Here is a 6,571-nt window from a genome sequence, read left to right as displayed (position 1 = left end):
GACGGGGAGGGCGGGATTCAAACCGGGGCCTCTGTGCTCCCCACTTGCTCCTAATACCAGAGCAATGCTGGGCTGGGGGACTAGTGCCCCCTGACATCCAGCTACTCCTCACCTCTCAGCCAGAGACACCACCACCCTGGCGTCCCTTCTCTACAAGCCTACCCCCACCCCAGTGCCTGCTGGGTGCTGAACACCATGCTTCAGACCTGTATGGAGCAAGACTGGCCACGTGCCTGCCCTGAGACGCTCCTAATGCCTAGGGAGGTGTGCGTCTGGAGTCTGTATCTTCACACACCAGCCACGGGAAGGCAGCCAAGAGCGCAGAGTGAGTTAGCCAAGCAAGAGGAGGGAAGGATGTGGGGGACAGGGGAACAGCATGGGAGATGCCCAGAGGTTCCAGAGGACTCCATGTAATCAGGAACAGAAATGAGTTCCAAGGCCTGGGGGTGGCTCAAGATGAGCTCAGAGGCTGGCAGAGTGGAGGGCACAAGAGGTCCCAGGGAGGGGGCTGGGTCTGCACTGGGTGAGGCAGCTGGGAGCCATGGACTTCTGATCACGGCTGCAGCCAGGCTAGCCCAGAACCCTGGCTGTCTTATCTATTTTCCACACCATCTCTAGAATGGAAAAATGCCACCATGTCCCTTGGGATTGTAGCCCAGCGTCTCCTAGCCAGGGCAGTTGGAAAGTTCTCCTCCATATCTAACCTAAATCTCTCCTGCTTCAGTTTCATACTTTGATTCTCAGCCAGGGAAGGGTCGATCCTGGGGTTTCGGGGACCCTATTCCACTGACCTTCATACTCTGTCTGGGGGGAAAGCTCTCCCTGGTGCCAGTCCTGCCCTATAATGGTGTGGTTTTGTTTTCAAATTTTATGTTGATAAAGCACCTATCATAGAAAAGTTGTCATTTTAACATGTTTACTCTGAGGAGTCAGATGGCATAAAGAAGACTGGCATCAAGATTAGAGGAAGGCTTATCAGCAACCCGCCATTTGCAAAATGGCACGCCCTAGCTGGCTGAAAACAAGGAGGACTTGAAGCACTTGCTGATGATCAAAAATTGTAGCCTGCACTCTGGATTACGACGCAATGCCCGGATCTCACAACTGGACAACGTCACGATCAAGGGAGAGAAGGCTGGAGCCGCCCAATACGCATGAGAGTAGAAGTCGAGAACTCAAACAACGTGTGACCTGGGGCTACTTCGCTGCAGGCGACCTCGTTAAAGTGTTAACGAGCAAAGACGTCGCTTTGAGGACCAAGGTGCACCTGACTGTGCGGTTGTCAATCACCTCCTCCACAGGTGCATGTTGGACACTGAAGAAGGAAGACCGGCGAAGAAGATCGAAAGCATCCCCAAGAGACCCCCCCAAAGAACCAACAAACCCATCTTGGAAGAAGTGCAGCCCTACGCTCCTTAGAGGCAGGATGGCGAAAGTGTGGACATGGTATCAGGAGAGCCCACTCGTGGTTGGTCACAAGAGGGGCAGCATTCAAAAGGAGATGGATGGGCACCATGGCTCCAGCAAGGGGCTCACGCAGAGGGGCAGTGGTGAGGGTGACGCAGGGCCAGGCAGTGTTTTGTTCTGTTCTGCACAAGGTCGCTATGAGTCGGACAGCAACTAACACACCTGTACCTCTCTGTGGCATCGATGCATGCACAGTGCTGTGGACTGGGGGCCACGATCTCTTTCCAAACTCTCAGCGCCCCAAATGGCAACTGAGCACCTACAGCGGCCAACTCCCCGTCCCCTCCTCCCTGCCCCCCGGCCTGCTCACCTCCCATCTGCTTTCTGTCTCTGCATTTGCCTCTTCTGGGCATAGCCTATAGGTGGGGCCATGCCACCTGCGTCCTTTTGCGTCTGACTTTTGTCACCCAGCACCTGGTTTTCAAGATTCATCCAGGTTGCAGCACGCGTCCATTGGAGGGTCGCTTCCCTGACTGCTGGCTGCCTGTGGACAGCCGCACCCCGTTGCTCCGCCCCTCGCTCAATGGCCACTGGGCTGCTGTCCCTTTGTTGACTGTTGTGAACAACATGGCAACGGACACGGTGCTCCTGCTTCTCTTGGCTCCCTGTCTTCAGCACGTGTTCCTGGGAGCAGAAGGGCTGGGGCCCGTGGTCAATTCTGAGGATCCCTGGTGGCAGGCAGAATGGCTTCTGCATTGGGCAGCTAGGAGTGTAACGTCAGCCGTTCGAGTCCCCCTGACCCCGGCCATGCTTCACTTTCAATGAATTACCTCACTGCTTGTCCCAGCAGCTGTGCCACCAGCCCGGCCGCAAGCATGCCGCCCTGTTCTCCACATCCTCACCAACACTGTGGTTTTCAGTTGTGTGTTTGATCAGCAATGTCCCGGGGCAGGGGGGGTATGGGGGGTTAACTTATCTCCCTGGGGTTTTGCCTCTGCTGTTTCCATTCAGTCTCCTCTAGGCATCTCACCCTGAGCCCCCTGAGCAACTCAGTCACCCCTACTGTCTTCTCTTCCAGCTGGCTTTTCAGGGCAGGAACGAGGGGCCTGGGGGTACAGAGGCTGGCTCAGGGAGCTTTGTTTTCCAATTGAACTCTGGCTTTTGGCCCACATCAGCTGCCATACCAGCGCTGACTTCTTGGCTCACCCTTATCTTCCAGATCCAAGACTCGATCCAGACCGATGCCACCTCCCCCAGGAAGCCTTCCTGGTCCTCCCAGGCTGTGCCAGAGGACTTGGGGCAGAGAGACAGCACCTGCTGCCCAGGGGACAGTAACCACCCCAGGCTAGACACCCAGGCGGGAGGCTCTCTGCCAGGGCTGGGCACCAAAGTCTCCACCCCTGCCATGGTTGTTGCTGTTTGGTACTCTCTGGCGGCTCAGACCCAGTGCTGCGACCATGTGTCACCGACCAGACCCTGCCTGGCCCTGCACCGTCTTCCGTGGGAGCCGCTCCACCCTGCCGATGGCCCCCTCCTTCTCTGCCCCTCCACTGTGCCAACCATGGCGTCCCTCTCCAGGGCCTCCCTGGACGTGCCTGACCACACGTCCAAAGTGCATGAGACAATGTCTCGCCGTCCTTGCCTCCAAGGAGCTTCCTGACTGTACTTCTTCCAAGACAGAGCTCTTGGTCCTCGTGGCGGTCCACGGTACTCTCAAATTCCTTCCCAGAACCCTCACTCAAATGCCACCAGTTCTTCTTCCGGCTTTTGTCATCGCCGCGCTGTCTGAGAGCAGAAGCAGCCCCGGGAGGGTGGGCCTGGGGAGCGTGGCTGTGCCAGTACCTCCCGGAAACAGCAGCCGCAGACCGACGGCGATGGCGGGAGCTGGCACTCTGCCAGCCCCGTGCCGAGGGCCTACCGCCTCACCCGGCTCTCCAGACCCTGAGGCTGAGGGTGCCCACTTCGCAGATAAAGAAACTGAGCCTCAGAGAGAAGAAATGACTCGCCCTGGCACACAGGCAGAAAATTCCAGAACTGGGTGTGTTGGCCCCTCAAGGCTGATCCCGTGACACTAGAAGGCGCTTGCCTTCCCAGAGGTTGTACCAGGGGGATGGACAGACACACACACACCCACACCACATACCACAAACCACACCACATACCACACTGCGTACCACACACACACCACACGTACCACATACCACACCACACACCATACCACACACACCATATACCACATCACACATAACACACATCACACATTACCACATTTCCACATACCACACCACATACATATACCACACACCACGCCACATCACACGTACCACATACACATCATACCACACACACACCACACCACATGTACCACACACCACACCACATACCACACACACACACCATATACCACACATACCACATACACATACCACACACCACACACCATACCATACACACCATATACCACACACCACATCACACATAACACATACATCACATACCATACATACCACACTGTGTACCACACACACACCATAGACACACACTACATATACAGCACACACACCACACCATACACACGCCACACTACACACATACCACACATACCGTACACACATATCACACACTACACATCACGTAACACACACATACACACACATGTACCACACACACCACATAACACACACAGAGGGCCTCCCAGGAGCCAGGCCCACGCCAGGGTGGGGAAACCTCTCAGAAACAGGATTGTGGAGAGACCTGCCCAACTAGAAAGGTAGCCCTGAGTGGGGAGAGGCTGGGGGGTGAAAAATCAAGCCCCTGCCCTGCAGACATCAGGGTGTGGGCAGTGCCCCCCTGGCCCAGCCGAGCAGAGCAGCTCCCCCTCGTCTGTCCCAAGCTGGGTTTCTGGGGGGAACCCTAGCCTCCTTGGGGTGCCCTTCAGTGGCAGCTGCAAACCCCAATGAATACATGACCCTGGGACCCAGGTCAGTACTTTTGTGGTTAATCGCTGGTCCAGCAGGGCACTGACCACATGGCACCCAGGAGAAGGCTCTCAAAAAGCTGCCCCCCCCCCAAAACTGGCAGGAGTTAATTCTTCAGCTGGGCAGGTCTAGGAAGTCCCTGCACAGGGGCTCAAGGCAGCCCTAAGCGCAGACCCCCTGCAGGGCCTGGATGGCCAGGAGGGAGGAACAGTCATGCAGTCCCCAAACCTTCTGTGGCAGATGGTCCTTTGCAAGCTGCGCTCCCCCAGGGCTGCAGACAGCACTCCCTTGGACCTGCTGCCAGAGCCGGGCTGGAGCACAGAGGGGACCTCCAGCTGTCCCGAAGACACAGGGCTCTTCCCCAAGTCCAGCTGGGAAGCTAAGCCCACCCCCGCTAAATCTCTCTAAATCTGCCCTGCTCACTCCGGCCCAGTCTGACCTGCGGCTCCTCCTGCCGCCACAGGGAACCTGCAATTTCACCTCATTTGGAGGCGAAGCTTCTAAATTTAAGTCGTGGGCTCTCAGGACTGGGTGGCTCTCAGGTCTGAGTCCCTCACTTAGGGCTCTTTTTCAGCCACTTAAGTGCCAGCCAGGCCTTTATTTGCTTACAAGAGTCTCCAAAATTGCTTCCCTGGTAGCCTGAGAGGCAATGGCAAAATAGCCCAGGACAGGAGTGCCAGGTGAAGGCTGAGCAGGGTGGCGTCCTCTGAGCAGGGTGCCCTCTGGTATGTGCAACCTGGAGCGGGACAGGGGGAGCAAGCGCCCCCTCAGCTCACGCGGGGAGACCATGCCCAGGGCCCCCAGGCCACAGGGCTTGCCTGGGTCACCCAGAGGTAGAAGTCTGAGCTAGGTGATGGGTCTAGACTCCAGACTCCCCAGTGGAACTGCCTCGCTCCCCGCCCTGCCCCCACCTGGAGCCACCTGCCCCAGGTCTACCCATGATACTCTCTTGGCCTCAAGGCTCTAAGGCCACTTCCTCAGGAGCCCTTCCCTAAGCCCCTGACTAAGACCCCCCCAACAACTCCTCACCAGGGCCCGTGTCGCCTGTCCGTTCCCAGGGGCCATGCCCGTCAGAGTTGTGCATCCCGAATTCCACCCAGCCCCTCGCCCATGGTGACCCTACGCACTCGGAACAAGTGCAGCCCAGCCTGCACCCTCCCCTCCGCACGAGAGCTGTGGATTAAACCATCACCATCCCTTGGGTCTCCCCTGATTGTCACCAGATCGCCAGGCCTTTCTTCCTAGTCCATCTTGGGCTGGCAGCTCCTGCGGAAACCCATTCAGCAACACGACAGCATCAAAACCTCCCTGGCCAACGGAACAGGGAGTACAAACTCAAACCCTGGGTCCCACGTGGAAGGAGCCTCCGCTGGCTCCCACCAGGCAGGAGTGAAACTTGGATTAAGGAGTGCAGGTAAGAGCCCCTCCTGGCAGCCCACCAGCCTGGGTCCTGCCGCAGGCAGTGTGTCTCTGCAGACAAGAAGCCTGAAGACAGAAAGTCCCAACGGTCCCCCAGGGTGCAGGGCAGGTGGGGCATCCCGCCCAATCTTTGAAAGCGAGGCACTGAGGGAGAGACTCAGGAGACCCCCCACCCCTGGGTTACCACAGCACACAGCCCTGGGCCTCCGCCCACCCAGGGCAAGAGACCCAGTTTAGGAACTGCTGGCTCAAGTGGGCAGACAGGTGGGCATTCTCTGGGCCCTCCCAGCACATGGGCACCTCTCACAGCCTGTACCTCTGAAGGACACCCACACACGGCCGAGGGCTCAGGAAGGTAACTAGCTCACGGCGCGGCCACAGTGGAAGTCCACACAGCCACCACAAATGGTGATGACGTTGACCCGTCTTATCAAGACTGGACGTTTACATTGGATGGGACGTGAGGCACATGCCAGTGAAGCTATTTTAAAGGAAAATGTTCAATATGAGATACAGGAGGGGCAGGCTGTAAAACCGCCCACCACACGAACTCAGGCTTCCTTTCCCGGCTGCATAGACACTGCGGCAACGTGGCTTCCTCCCTGCTGGGGACGATGAAAAAGCTCGTTTGAGGGCAGAGGGACTGGGGCCCAGGGAAGCTGGTGAAGGGTCGTGGGCTGTACAGTAATTAAGCTGGCACACTGACGCTGCGGGTCCTCCCGTGCAGAAAATTGCTTTGCTGGGTGACTCTTTTAAAAGAAAAAAAA

The sequence above is a fragment of the Tenrec ecaudatus genome, chromosome 12, assembly GCF_050624435.1.
Source record: "Tenrec ecaudatus isolate mTenEca1 chromosome 12, mTenEca1.hap1, whole genome shotgun sequence".
NCBI lineage: Eukaryota > Metazoa > Chordata > Mammalia > Afrosoricida > Tenrecidae > Tenrec > Tenrec ecaudatus.
This window is presented reverse-complemented; position numbering follows the sequence as displayed.